Source organism: Nomascus leucogenys, chromosome 5, assembly GCF_006542625.1.
Source record: "Nomascus leucogenys isolate Asia chromosome 5, Asia_NLE_v1, whole genome shotgun sequence".
Lineage (NCBI taxonomy): Eukaryota > Metazoa > Chordata > Mammalia > Primates > Hylobatidae > Nomascus > Nomascus leucogenys.
The window spans coordinates 100,870,856-100,887,138 of NC_044385.1; positions in this window are offsets into that span (position 1 = coordinate 100,870,856).

The window sequence follows — 16,283 nt, forward strand, 5'->3', positions numbered from 1 at the left end:
ATTCATTTTCTAATGTGAAAAGCGATTTCCATTGTAAATACAGAAGTTAAAATCAGCATTTGGGAATTCGATTACTTCAATCATTATTTCCTTTGCCTTGTCATATTAGATCAAAAAGCTTAAGCTTTTTTAGGCATCATGCACTGAATTAGTAGAGCAACACATTTTAAAAGAATAATGGAAATATTAATTAACATGAAAATTCTTTGTGAACCTTTTGATGAAGAGCATAATGGAAAATTAAAAGTGAGTGGTGTAGGTAGGATCTGAGGTTAACTTAGGTAACATACACACTGATAATTCTGACAGTGTTAACTATATAGGTGAGATTATGCACCAAGATTTTGAAAACTTGAGAGATTTAAAAAGATTGAACTACAATCTAGATTATTGGTATACAATACATACATGGTATCATGCATGTATGAATAAAACAGATTATGCAACATGAGTTGATGCAGACTTCAAATAACTATTTTATAGAGCAGGGCCCCAACCCGCAGGCCATGATCTGGTACTTGTACTGGTCTGTGGCTTCTTAGGAACGGGGTCACACGGTGGGAGGTGAGGAGCCAGCAAGCATTACCGCCTGAGCTCCACCCGCTGTCAGATCCACGGCAGCATTAGATTCTCTTAGGAGCACAAACCCTAGTGTGAACTGCACGTGCAAGGGATCTTGGTTGTGTGCTCCTTATGAGAATCTGTTGATAAATATAATGCACTTGAATCATCCCCAAACTATCCCCCGCCCCTTCCTGCATCCTTGAAAAAACTGTCTTCCAGAAAACCAGTCCCTGCTACCCAAAAGGTTGGGGACTGCTGTTATAGAGAGTAGCAGGAAGGTTATCAGAGGCTGGAAAGGGTCCTGGAGGGGTGGGGAGAGGTGAAGACAGTCAATGGATACAAAAAGTAATTTAAATGAATGAATAAGACCTACTATTTGATAGCACAACAGGGTGACTATAATCATTAATAACTTAATTGTACATTTAACATAAAGAGTATAATTGAATTGTGTGTAAAACAAAGGATAAATGCTTGAAAAAATGGATACTCCATTCTCCATGATGTGATTATTATGCATTGCATGCTTATATCAAAACATGTCACGTATCCCATAAATATATACGTCTACTATGTACCAACAAAAATTGAAAATTTAACCAAAAAAAAACTACCTTTTTGGAAGCCAGACTAACAGACTAACATTCTAAAGGTAAGGGCTAATTTTCTCTATGGAAAAAAAATTCCTATTGTCACTATCCCTGGGGAGAAGCCCTTCACAGGATGGGAAATGAGAACTCAGTGGGGCTTAGATTCAAATAAGGAAACTCTGGTCCCCTTTTCTGCATCTGGGAGTCGGTATGATGCAGAACACCAAGGTCTGAAGATACCTGGAGCATTACTTGTGGAAGAAGAGAAGGTAAACGTGGAATGCTGGCTTCCACCACATGGATCCAGGCAGGGGGCTACCAGAGAGGGGGTCTAAACTTGCTTTTCCCTTTTCTTGTCTGTACAACTTGCAGGGTGGTGATGGGAGCAGGGGTGGGGTTAAAGTTACAAGCTGACCTCTACTACCCATCAGAGGATAAAAAAAGGAGGTTTACCTTACACTTTACAATAATACAGATTGCAAAACAAAACCAAGTCAGCCATTGAAATATTGATGGGATTAGACTGGGGGCATTCTATGAAAAGGGCAGTGTCCTCTCCCCAAGACACACACACAAAGAAAGAGAGAAAGAGAACAAAAGCGATCGTAGCAGCCACGGTCGTCCTCAGAGGAGAAGCAGCAAGCAATGGGGAAGTAAGACATAGATGCTGAAGCCATGTAACTCTAGTCACCCATTAGTGAACTTATATGAGAGCATATAATTTAACTGCTGTTTCGACTAATTTAACCAGGATGATTCAAATTTAGTCAAGCTATGATTTAACTTTCTTTTTCTATTGAAACTGACAAATTGTTCACTTGAACTTATTGCATTAACTGGTCGATTTATGTTTCATATAGATCCAGGCTGCAAAGATCAAGAATTATAAGGGGAGAACCCCCTAAAGTTGTTAATGTTCTTCAGGCTTTTCAAGTCCCTCACAGCAGGGGGACATGAGTTTTTCTCCCTGAGCTTTTAACTCCTTCTGCTGCCACACATCTTCTAGCATCGCTTGAGACAAATTAAAAGAAAATCGGTGAAATAACTATTTTTGAATTCCCAAATCAATGGAAAAGAGTTCCAAACCTATATGGAAGGAAACTGTCCTAGTTTGAATTAACTGAAAGATTAGTGTTTCACTCAAATTTTTTAACATTTATTACCCCATTTTCCCTCTCAATATAAAATTCATTTGAAGATACCGAAATAAAGATACTCAATTTTATATGTTCCCACTTTATCATCTCAAAATCCTATTAGAAAAGAATCTGTGCTTCCTATAATTTATAACTAAACATAGATTATTTTCATAAAATAAATTATATATTTCAGCTTGCTTATGAACCTAATTTAGCTTAGTAAAAGCTTATAACCCACACAAGAGAGATAAAAGGATAGAATTATCTATCTTTCTTAGAATGTACTGCATATATGCTTTATTTTAATTTTTATATCTTCTATCCTCTGAGGCTAAATAAAAATGCATGGGAAAAATTTAATGTAATGTAAACCAAAGATTTTCATGACAGATTTTATTAATTCTCTGCATGTACAAACATGGCTTAGTCCTCAAAACATAATTATTTTAATATATGTCATACAGATTTCAAAATAAAACCAAGTCAGCCATTGAAATATTGAAGGGATTAGAAGGAGAAATTCAATTCTGTATATCAAAAAGTAAATAGGGTCAATCGATTAAATGTTCAGTACAAGTAAAAGAAATGCCAGCTAAGGAGTCATTCACCTTTAACTTGTTTCCTTCTTTCAGGTGCTATATTTTGGCTACCTTAGTTGTTTTGTATTTCCTGTCTAGAAGAACAGCCATTAAATGGAGACCAAGTCTTTTTGTTTCTTATTGCATTCCGGCACCCAATAAATGATTCCTTAGGAATAATTTGCCAATCAGTGGCACCTACAAGCTAGAATTGTTTGTTGTATTGTAAAGCCTGATAGGGAGTTCGAATCATCTTGAATCTTAGTATGATATCTGTGTTCTAATAAAGTTTTGTTTTCTTGAATATTAACCTCAGAAGGTAATTCCTTCTTGCTGTCACAGACAACACTCAGAGTAGACTAAATCATGTAGTATACAAATTGGGTATAAATGCCTTGACATTTTGGAAAGTGAAGGAGAATTCCTAAGGGATAACTCAAGACTTTCCTCTTTGTATGTCCTATGCTTGTAAGCAGCTTAAATCTCCACAGATAGACTTTGTTTCAGTGTCAGTGGTCACCTCAATATCTGCTATATTTGTCACAGAGTTACCCCTTTCCATTTTGTGTTTGGAATAACTTGAAATGTTTGTAACAGCTTTTCATCAATCAATAATTTTGAGAACCTGGTATGTAACAGGCACCGTAGTAAAAGACCCTGGCCCTCATGGAGTTCATATTCTATGAATAGGAAGACAGGCAATCAGTAACCAAGTAAACAAATAAACAAGGGAGTTAATTTCAGGAGAGGGCAGTGCTATGCAAGAACAAAAACAGTTTGGTACAGAGGAGGGCTGGGCTGAGGAGCTAAGACCAGAATGACGAAGAAGCTGGGCCATCAAAGACCAGGAGGACAAGTACCCACCCAGGGGAAGAGCGGATGCAAAGGCCTGAAGGTGGAATGTGTTGGTCTACTCAAGGAAACATGGAAGGAAGGCCAGCGTATGATTCCTGTAATAAGAAGGTATAGTTGGGGGAAGCTAGGGAAAGAGATTGGAAAAGTCCACACATTTTAGAATCTTCAATCCACAACTCCACTGATGTCAGAATTCTAACAACATTATTGCACTGGTGTGGCACCATTCACTGAATGAAGTTGGCTACGATTAGGGACTAAGTTAGGTCCCCCCAAAATTCATATGTTGAAACTTCAACCTCCAATGAGATTATTTGGAGGTAAGACCTTTCAGGAGAGAGCTGAGGTTAAATGAGATCGTACGGGTGGGCCCTAATCCAATAGGACTGGCATCCTTATAAGAAGAGGAAGAGACAACAGAGATCTTTCTCTCTTTGCACGCAGAGAAAAGCCATGTAAGGACATGGGAAAAGTGTCTGCCTATAAGCCAGAAAAAGGCCTCACCAGAGACCAACTGCTGGTACCTTGGTCTTGAACTTCCAGCTTCCAGAACTGTGAGAAAATTTATGTTGTTTAAGCCACTCAGTCTATGGCATTTGTTATGGCAGCCTCAGCAGACTAACACAGTTTCCACATCACAAACAGATTTAGCAAAATAAGGAGATTTTCCCCCACATGTATCCCAAATCATATTTGATTCAAGTTAGTACCAAATGATTTTAGTGGCAGAAGAGGCCTTAGAGAATATCTTCTCAATTTTACTCATTTTTACAAATGAGAAAAGGTTTAAAATGGAAAGATTAAAAGGGCAGATCAAATTCTCTTCCCACTCTCACCGCCCCCACCATAATCCATTCAGGCTTCTGGTTTGTTACCGGCTTTATTCTGACCTCTGACCAAGACAACAAAACAAATAATGAATTCCATGAAAAATTCAATTGTGTGATCACTTCTACAATAAAAATACAACAGACCTAATTTTAAAAGGGTAATAACAGACTAAAAAACATTTGCATTAAATACAACAGATTAAAGTTTCTCTTTAACATATAGAAAATACAAATGTATAAGACAAACAGCAATATTTCAATCATTAAAGGTAAAAAAGATATCACAGATACTTCAAAAAAGATATGGGAAAATATTTTTTCAGGATGAATAACTTAAGGCAACTTCAAGAAATAATGTTATGCTGATAACAATTTTAGAACAGGTGTGATTTTGGCAAAAAATGATACTCTGAACTAAAGCTGGTTACATGGACTTAAAGCAATCCCTTTGTGGAAAATAAAATTCTAACACAGCAGAAGCCTTAAAGATAGTTATATTGCCTGAGATAGATTTTTATTCCTGAGAGTTTCATGAGAAGCAAAATGATAAAAGCATACATATGTCTAGTAAATTATTATTATTATTATTAGTTTGAGATTGAGTCTCGCTCTGTCACCAGGCTGGGGTGCAGTGGCGCGATCTTGGCTCACTGCAACCTCTGCCTCCCGGGTTCAAGCGATTCCCCTGCTTCAGCCTCCTGAGTAGGTGGGACTACAGGCGCACACCACCACACCCAGCTAATTTTTGTACTTTTAGTAGAGACAGGGTTTCACCATGTTGGCCAGGATGGTCTTGATCTCTTGACCTTGTGATCCACTCGCCTCAGCCTCCCAAAGTGCTGGGATTACAGGCGTGAGCCACCGCGCCCAGCCATAAATTATTTTTTTAAATAAAAAAATAGAAACCAGACTATATCTTTATACTATAGGAATAGTTAAGAAAATAATTATTCATCAAAGTGATAAAATATTACATGGTCACAAAATATTATAAAGATTTTTTTAGAAACTTGGAAACAACACAGCATAATAGTTGAAAATACAAGTACTGAAATAAAATGAACCAGGTCCAGAATTGAATTCTGTCTCCACCACACACAAATATTTAAGTGAACTAAATATTCTCAACTATAAAATGGAAATGGCAAGGTCACAGTGAATATTTGAACTTTTTCTGTGTACAAGTAATGTTCTAAATTTATTATAGTCCACCCTCATTATTTGCAGATTTCATATTTGCAATATAAAATAAAATTTCTGTAACCTTTAGCGGAATTACGAGGCTCAGTGTCCTTGTTTCAGCTTTCCTACAGAAGTGAGCAGAGGACAGAGATGCTAACAGTAGTGCAGGGTAGTGCCAGATCCCAGCTCTGGGCCAGTGGGATTGGGTATGAATTTCAGCAGTGGCACCTGTTAGTGGAGCAGCCTCATGTAAGTCAAAGCAAGTCACTAAATTCTGAACCTTGTTTTCTTTTTTTGTAAAACAAAGAGAACAATACCTACTGGAATAAGCTTTTAAGATTTAAGATATGGGCTGGGCGCGGTGGTTCATGGCTGTAATCCCAGCACTTTGGGAGGCCGAGGCGGGCAGATCACTTGAGGTCAGGAGTTTGAGACCAGCCTGGCCAACATGGGAAAACCCCGTCTCTACTAAAAATAAAATTTAAAAAAAATAGCCGGGTATGGTGGCACATGCCTGTAATTCCAGCTACTCGGGAGGCTGAAGTGGGAGAATTGCTTGAACCTAGGAGGTAGAAGTTACAGTGATCCAAGATTGTGTCACTGCACTCCAGCCTGGGCGACAGAGTGAGACTCTGTCTCAATAAAATAAAAAAATAAAATAAAAGATTTAAGATATGAAAGAGGTGTGTGTGTGTGTGTGTGTGTGTGTGTGTGTGTGTGTGTAGAGCAATGCTTCAGTATTCACTAACTTAGTGTTCCAGGTAACTTTATGGAATGTAACCATCATGAATAATGAGAATTGACGGTATGTGACTGTATGGCTTTGACTCCTTTAATCCTCACACAAATCCTCTGACACAATGTTGAGATGAGAACTGGAGGAAACAGCTACCTTCCCAAGGTCTGGGCATACATAAAGGAAGAGATACAGTTACTGGGACCTGACACCTCAAAGCTTAGAGGAGAGCTCCTGGAGTTGGTGCTCAGAGGGGCTGCCACCCACCGCTCCTGCCTCTGAGGATGCATGAGGCTGGTTTGGGGAATGGCAAAAGAAGCTGGAGGCTGGGGTCTTTAACCGCAGTTGAAGTTAACTTCCAATGCTGGGGCCACACATCAAAAAGAGGAAAAAATAAGAAATCCTTTTTTTCTTGCTTATTCTATTCCAATTCCAGATTTCTCTCTACTCTTCCTATTGGCAGAACCTGTAAGCAAACTAGCAAATGAGTCTGGGAGATGTTGTCTGCGGAGTTCCACCTCCAGAATCATGGGGAAGAGTGAAAAGGGAGGTGTGGAGCTGAAAGAGTTAGAGTACATTGAATAGCCTGAGTTCCTCGAAAAGCGGAGCCCCAGACAAAACCTTAGGGACTGCCATTTTGTTAGAGCATTGTGTCTCAAGAAAGCAGGAGTTAGAGAAAAGCAGAATGAGGCAGGAAAAGAAGAAGGGGAAGTAGCAGCATTTATCAAGCTGCCCAATAGTTGGTATCATGTGCAACTGGTTGCTCTGTCTGCCAGATGCCTATAAACTGTGTCTCAGGAGAAATAAGGGAGTACAGTATTTTTTGTGGGGGGAAGGGTTGTTTTTTGTTTTGTTTTGTTTTGTTTTGTTTTTTTGAGGCGAGTCTCACTCTGTCACCCAGGCTGAAGTGCAATGGTGCAATCTCGGCTCACTGCAACCTCTGCCTCCCAGGTTCAAGTGATTCTCCTACCTCAGCCTCCTGAGTAGCTGGGATTGCAGGTGCCTGCCACCGTGCCCAGCTAATTTTTATATTTTTAGTAGAGATAGGGTTTCATCATTTTGGCCAGGCTGGTCTTGAACACCTGACCTCAGGTAATCCACCTGCCTAGGCCTCCCAAAGTGCTGGGATTACAGGTGTGAACCACCGCGCCTGGCCAGATCACTAGTTCTTGTCCCCCATTAGCCAAGGTGTAAACTCCTCCCACATCCCACGTTGCCCATGCAATGGGGGCAGAGCGAGTCTTGCAGAGTTTCACCCCTCAAGGGCTGCAGAGAAAGCTCAAGACAAGGAGGGAAAGGTGGATGGTGCAGGTATGACAAGAGGCACCACTGGGTTACACTCAAGTGAAGTCAGTTGCTTCAGACATGCCGGGTAGAGTCATATGAATTTGGCCTTACAGTGGCTGGGGTAAAACAAGTGGCCAAAGGCTAAGAAAACAATCAAAACCAAGAGAATCCCAGTTGCTGAATAAGAAGTATCTGATATAGTAAGTGACAAGGAGTGTGGGTGAACACAGGTGGGTGCACTGTCACATTTTGGCATATCTAATATCAGGTAGCGCAAGGGATTCAAACAATTCACAGTCTAAATGGACTTTTTTTTTTTTTTCAGGACAAATGCTAAACTGGATGGGGCTCTGGAACAATTGCTGCAAACCAGAGCTGCCCCAGACAAAGTAAGATGTATGATATCTTTAGTTCCAGCTAGGATAACTCCAGAAAAAGTAAAAATTCTGTTTAGATGAGGCATGGGAAATGATTTTTTAATGAGTATATCATTTTTCTATAAAAATTTTAAAATTAATTTTAATATGATGCTTAATTTTTAAAATAATCATTAGATAAAATCACAGAAATGACATGCTATATGTGTAATATCCTGTATTTATTGTTATTCTGGGGCCATTATATTTTAAACAATGTAGAAATCTCTTCTGCCTGTGGGCTTAATTCAGGGACTAACTCCTCTCTCATCTCCTAGTGAGGAGCCTTCCTCTTAGCTCTTATGGTGCCATAGTTCTGTTTCTGAATCAGCCAAAGAGAAAACTAGTATCTCTGTTCAAGGCATTCCTTCTAAAATCATTTTATTTTTTACCTTTGCTAATTACAATTAAGCACAAAGGATCCCAAACAGAGAGCCTCGCAGTAGAAAAGGCATGCATAATATTAAAGAAAAAGTTATTCTGATACTTGTTAAAATGGTAAGGAAGACTTTATCCAAGATGATTGCAATAGGGGAGAGAGATTGGACTAAACACTAAATACAGCAAGGGCAAGTAGGAATTTATAGCCAGGAAACAGATTGAGGGGGGCCAGTGGATGGAAAATTACTAAGGTAAGACCTGCAGGGTAGGGAAACTTTTGCTAAACCAACTTACAGGGTTCTCGGTGAGGGCACACTGGAGTGATCAGATATCAAGGATAGAAGGATTCTCTCTAAACCGACTCAGCAGGACTTCTGCTAAAACTGGACTTGGCAAAGGTGAACATGGAAAGATCTAGGCCTAGTCAAGAAAAGGGCTCAGAGGAGCCTAACTAAAGTTTGTTCAAGGAGAGAGTCCTTGTTTAAAAGGTATTCAATGTAGAAAAGCAACATGGAAACCTTCTCTCCATGTACTTCAGGGTTAGGTCCTAGTATCAGATAGACTAAATGGGTGGACCTTATGTTAATACTTTTCTGTCTTTTCTAAACGTGTTCTTTTAAAGGCCACAGTTTGCCTTACACATTTTCATTGGCCGGTGTTTCTGATATAATTTCAGAGAACACAAATTGCGTTTTTAAGAAAAAGAAGGATGGGCAGTGCCTGAGTGCTAATGGATTTCAGTAGGAAGCCTATCGCCCGGTATTCTGCCTGATCGGTCCTCAGCTGGACAGCACTCAAAGCCCAGATGCCAAGCTGTGGACAACTGTCTCCAGGCAGCACCATCTGCTTCTATGGGAATCTCCCCAGGCATTTGGTTGGCAGCTTTAGGGTGGCCTTGAGGTCGGTCATGTGGGGAGGATGCTGCTGGGAAGGCTGTCTGGCTTTTCTTAACCCTTGGAAGCTCATGTCCTATCATTTACCAGAGTTAGCATTTGATTATATTTCCTTTCTTTGAGAACAATAGAAGTTGAGTTCCCCTTAGCAGAAATTTAGCAGAAAGTAATTGAGCTCAATTATCTGTCCTCACTCTTGGGAGAATCGTGTTTCTTCCTTAGGACAGCCAAACCCAGAGCTTCTCAAAGGGTGTATGGAAGACCTCAAGTTTGCACAAAATGCTCCAAGAAAAATAAAAGGGGTTCAAAAGTCAAATACTTTTTAAAAATTCTACACATCACTTTATCTTGTCAGAGATGCACCATGCACATTAAGTAGTAAAGCCTCTGAGAAGTCCTACTGTTAAAACTATTAACTTTAACATGGTTTAACTCGATATTTCCAAAACTTTGGTAGCCTCAGGGCAGCCAGCATGGACTACACAAGAGTAGAAAAATGTCTTTTATTTCTGATATATTCTGTGGTAGTCAGAATACCATGTGTATTTTATGAGTTAGGCAGAATTCATTTATTCTTCTTTTATTTCATTCAACAAATACTGACCATACTCAAACCAGAAAGACACACATTAAAGAAGTATTTATAATGAAAGGCAATGAGCATCATACCAGTCAGGATTTGCTTCTGGGTGTTTGCTTTAAAAGACTGGTTGATTGTTGGGGGGTTCACCTAGTCTGGAGGACAGGCAAGTCTCCTCCCAGGAAGCTTCTTCCATTTCAACGGGGCAGCAAACAAGTCCATCAGAAGATGGGATGGGACAAGAGAAAGCATACTAACAGCAAAGAGTACTAACAGCAAAGACGAGGAACAGATCATGACAGCTTTCTGGACACAAATCACAAAATTCATGACAACCCACCACTGCGTTCAAACATAACAAAATTGTGTATAACACTATACTGGATTATCTTAAGAAAAGATATCATTTCAAATAACTCTTATGTCCCCTAAATCACTCAGTTATGCCAGATACATAGACATATTATGAATTTTCAACCAAGAATAATACTTTATTTCACATAGGTCCTAGTAATAATCCATATTCACACAATAGGCATTCAGTAACTATTTAGTGGGTGAATAAAAGAACATTTTATTTTCACACATCAAAGATCATTCACAGCTTCACAGTTTTAAGGTTTAGAAAAGACATCCACCAGATTCTAAAAACAGATAAAGTAAAGGAACTATTTGTTGAGCCTCATACATGCCAAGCAATTTGCTAAGATCTAAGCATTCACTTAATTTGTGCACTCCTTGAGGGCAGTGGCAAAGTTTTATTCAAATTGCTTCTATAACCCTAGTACCTGGCACCATGCTGATAGCTAGTAAGAGCAGGATAAATATTTGTCCAATGGAGGAAAAAGAGAATAAATGAATTCTTCCCACCTTATTATTTAACCCTCAGGATAAACCCATGAGGATGACCTAAACACCCTAACATTTTCAAGAAAACATCACCTTGAACTATTCCTAAGATTGCCCAGTCTTCGAGAGACTGCTGCTCTATGATCAATTAAGTGCTCCTTTACATCTTATAAATCACTTCTCTTGCTTATTTTACGTTTCCATTCTATATGAATGGAGTATTTATTAAACACATCTATATCACCTTGTCAATTGTAGTTTCACATTTCTAGGTAACTAATTGAATTCTTGGGAAAGATACGTAGAATTCTAAGTTAAGTGCATGCAACATCCTGAATTCTAAAGTTCAGCACCCAAAGATGAACTCTTAACTGCAGACCTTAGCTAACTGCCCGTCTTTCTTACCTTGAACTTGGCTGGTTCAAGGAGTTGCTTTTGGATTCAAACAGCTCAATGCCCAGATTAGTGTCTCTTCCTCTACAGCTGGCTATGCCTGCCCCCTGCCCCTTCCTTGCCTGAACTGTACTTATATGTATAAGTACACACATGCACACAAGCACACACACACACACTAATTACCAGTTACTTTATTTCATGCAAGTCACTTAGATACTTTTATTGTAAGTCACAAAAATTGACTATGAGGAATCAAAATACATAAATGACTAAAAGGAATCATAAAGCACAAAAAATAAAAGCAATCCAGCAAATGAGTAATGTAAGTGGACTGCCATACTTCCAGCTAATTCTCCTGGTTTTCCTTTATAGGCCTCTTGACCTTATTTATATACCAGTGTATTGCCTTCATATTACATCCTTAATGAGGTTACGTATCCTGCATATCCAATGACACAGTCCCTTAAATAACACATCCTCTGTTCTGAGAGATGCCTGAGAGGGCAACCACTTCAGCCACTAAAAATTTACACTTTTAGCTAAGAAAGTGGGGCTTTTATTTTAAAAAATGAAGTTAGCATCTCAAGCTCCAGAGTTTTTTGAATGCCACAATTAGAGATGGGTTATTTAGTAGATACGTTAAAATTCTTACAAATAATATGCATCAATTAGTTATGTTGCATACTTAATAAATGATACATGGATTTCCTTTCTTGAAAATCTGTATCTAAGCAAAAACGTATGGGGAAAAGAGATGAAATAAATATACCTGTGTATACATCAACTACTCTGAAAAAGAGAGTCAAATTGCCTGGTTCAAGTAAAATCTCTCATTTTCTCTATTTTGTGTGAAAGAGAAATTTTTAATGAGTACCGAAATGTCTCAGAGTCAGGCAGCAAAATGGCTGGAAAAAAAAATCAAAGAATCAGAATAATTTTCATCAAGATGATTTACTCCCTGAAAAACTGACATTCAGTATAGAAGGCAGGCTTTGAAAAAACTGGATGGTTTTTTGTTGTTGTTGTCTTTCCATTACTCTTTACATGATTGCTCCAGACGAGGAAGATTGGACCTTTCCTCACTGTCTTTTATAGGGAGTGCAAATGAACAGGGGAGTAGGATACTCCCTGACTCCCCCTTCAGGGCAGGCAGTAATACCCCTCTTTGAACAAGATTGAGTTCTGTGAAATCTATACTTGAAGAAGGACAAGGCAAAGATACAGGATGTTTGCTGCAAATTCAGTATTCTCTGCCTTTTGTTAAACAATGCTGGTGGGGTAGAGGCTGTAGTTATCTGCAGCCACCTCCCGTGGAGTGATTGATGTCACCACAGTGAGTGTGCCCGGTGGGCAGGAACACAGGCACTCGCTGGGGAGGGGCCTAAAGCTGTATACCCCATGGCACAGAGCAGGATGGATTCATGGGTAGAAAACATTGACAGCTATGGAAACCAGACTGGTTGTTGAGGCAAATCAATAGTGATTTTAAGAAAATTAAACCCTGGCTGAAAAGGGGTGAATAGCTTGTAAAGTTCTCAGGCTCTAAGTGGCAATAAAGGTGCTAACCTGCTGAAGGACCTCTTGGGAGTTTTCCATCCCTGAGCTCTCTGATTCTGTGTGGCCATACCGCAACTCTATCAGCCTTCGCTGTATGAACAATTGCTTAAAGGAGGAGAGTAAATGGGATGGACCAGGCTATCTTTGATTTGTATCTGTTGACTCTGAAAGGATTACTCAATAAAAGCCCTGGGTCATCAGGGCCCTGATACAGCCTCACACAAAGCAACTCAGAGAACTTTTCACGAAGCAAGAATGACATGAATATTATGCAGTCATCACTGAGCATGTCTTCCTCCTCATTTGTGGTCATCTGCTCAACTAACATATCTCCTTTGGCCCCAAAAGGCCTATTTGTAAAACATACCTGGGATAAGTGAATAAAAAACAAATTCTGAAGAATATTCAACACTTAATTACCTCCCCAATTGACATATAAAAGTCATTTAATAATATATTAACTTGGTTAACATGATATTTAAGCCTACATTCACAAATTAAAGGCTTTGTTTTCATTTGAGCATGGAAGATTACAAGGGGTCTAAATGTCGTTTGGCTAGAAAATCTCTCTTCTTTTCCATCACACTCCACAGAGTGAGGAAATGATGTAACTCCCAAAGGCATGGGATAAAAGACATTCCCCTCATAGTCGTGCGCACTCACAGAGATCCTCAGAATGTCTGAATTTGTTTGTTTTCATGTTCACAACTATGCTAGCTTCATTTGCGGGGGGCTCAGATCACTGGCGGCAAGGATGCCAATGAGATTTCATGTTTGTTTGGCTTTTTACATCTTTCAAAACATGTCTTTTCACATTATTCAACTGATGAACACCGCAATCTGTCAAGTAGTCAAGGCAGGTATTTTTGGTCACATTATTTAAATATTTGTTTATGGATGTTGACTCTTTATCCCTTAACAGATATACAATGTTATTTTTTTATATACTTTAAGTTCTGGGTTACATGTGCAGAACGTGCAGTTTTGTTACATAGGTATACACGTGCCATGGTGGTTTGCTGCACCCATCAACCTGTCATCTACATTAGGTATTTCTCCCAATGCTATAACTCCCCTAGCCCCTGACTCCCCAACAGGCCCTGGTGTGTGATGTTCCCTTCCCTGTGTCCATGTGTTCCCATTGTTCAACTCCCACTTATGAGTGGGAACATGTGATGTTTGGTTTTCTGTTCTTGTGTTAGTTTGCTGAGAATGATCATTTCCAGCTTCACCCATGTCCCTGCAAAGGACATGAACTCTTCCTTTTTTATGACTGCATAGTATTCCCTAGTGTATATGTGCCACATTTTCTTTATCCAGTCTGTCACTGATGGGCATTTGGGTTGGTTTCAAGTCTTTGCTATTATGAATAGTGCCATAATAAACATACATGTGCATGTGTCTTTATAGTAGAATGATTTACAATCCCTTGGGTATATACCCAGTAATGGGATGGCTGGATCAAATGGTATTCCTAGTTCTAGATCCTTGAGGAATTGCCACACTGTCTTCCACAATGGTTGAACTAATTTACACTCCCATCGACAGTGTAAAAGCATTCCTATTTCTCCACATCCTCTCCAGCACCTATTGTTTCCTGACTTTTTAATGATCGCCATTCTAATGCTAAGTGATTTGCTCAAGGTACCACAGCTAGAAGATGGCAGAACATCTACAAGAACTTAGACTCTGATACTTATCCTGGTGTGGCTTCTGCTACAGTCTTGCTTCCTACAATGCATTGCAAGAGGAGGCATGAATCATGCTCAGGATATGAAGAGATTAAACCTTGAAATCACCCCAAGAGAGAGGCAGATAGACTCAATTCCCCCTCTTGCCTGAGATAGTTCAGTGACCATAACACAAGTATTCTTTTTCAAAAACTTTGATTCAAATAAAAACTAAGCACTCATCATGTAGTAAGCTGGATAATGATTAGTCTCCCAAATATGTGCATATTCAAATCCCTGGAACCTGTGAATGTTACCTTACATGATGAAAGGGACTTTGCAGGTGTGATTGAGTTAAGGCTCTTGAGATGAGGAGGTTATCCTATATTATCTAAGTGGACCCAATGTAAACACAAGGGTCCTTATAAGAGAGAGACAAAAAGGACAGGGAAAGTAGACAAGGCAACATGACCACAGAAGCAGAAATTGCAAAGGAGATGCAGTGACGGAAGCAGAAGTCAGAGAGAGAGCAAAACTGGAAAATGCTACCCTGCTGGCATTGAAGATGGAGGATGGGCTCCATGAGAGAAGGAATTCAGGCAATCTCAAAAGGCAGAAAAGGGCAAGAAAATGGATTCTCTTCTAGAGCCTTCAGAATAAATGTAGCCCTACCAGCATCTTGATTTTTCTTTAGTAAGACTTAGGTCAAGCTTCTGACCTGTAAAACTGTTAAGATAATAAATTTGTGTTTTAAGCCACTAGGCCAATCCACTAAGTTTGTGCTAATTTGTTACAGCAGCAATAGGACACTGATACACGTCACATGCAAGCTTTCCCTCTCAATAGCTGCAAAATGTGTTTCTATAAAATAGAACCCATAGCTGGCCATCTTGACCCATTGACATTTAAAAACAAATGCCAAGGGCAACAATTTTGGCTTTTAGAGAAAAATAACAGCCAATATTTGAATGCTTAGCATGTTCAATATAATGTTCTACATCTTGCGTGTGTGTTATATGTGAGATCTCATTTAATCCTCACCATAACACAAATTACTTAACCTTTCTGTGCCTCATTTTTCCCAACCATAACATGGGTATAATGAAAGCACCTATTTTATACACCTGTTGTGGTAGCCAGCCTCCGAGGTGGCCCCCAATGACCACTATATCCTAGTGTTCATGCTCTTGCACAGTACCTCTCACATAGAATAGGCTGGCTTCTGTAACCAATACATTGCAAAAGTGGCAGAGTACGACTTCTAAGGCTAGGTCGAAAAAGTATTGTATCTTCCACTTTCCTTTCTTAGATCATCCACTCTCTGGAGGAAGTCAGCTGCCAGTAGCCCTAAGGAGAGGTTCACATAGTAAGAACTGAGACCTCTTGTCAACAACCAGCACTAAGTTTTCCGCCATGTATGTGACTGTGTGAGTCACCTTGGAAGCAGGTCCTGCAGCCCTGGTCAGGCCTTCAGATGACTACAGTCATAACCAACATCTTCACTTCAACCTCATGAGGGACCAGGAAATCAGAATTACCTATCTAGGTGCTCCCAATTTTCTGACCCTCAGAAACTGTGTGTGAGATCATCTCTCTTGATTCTTTAAGCCACTAAATTGTGGGATTATTTGTTACACAGCAATAGGTAACTAATACTAACACTTATAAGGATAAAAATGGCTAATATTTTAACTAATGTAGAGAATGCTTAGACTAATGCATGGCATATAATAGATATTACTTAAGTGCTTATAAAATTAATTTCCTTATAAAAGGTATG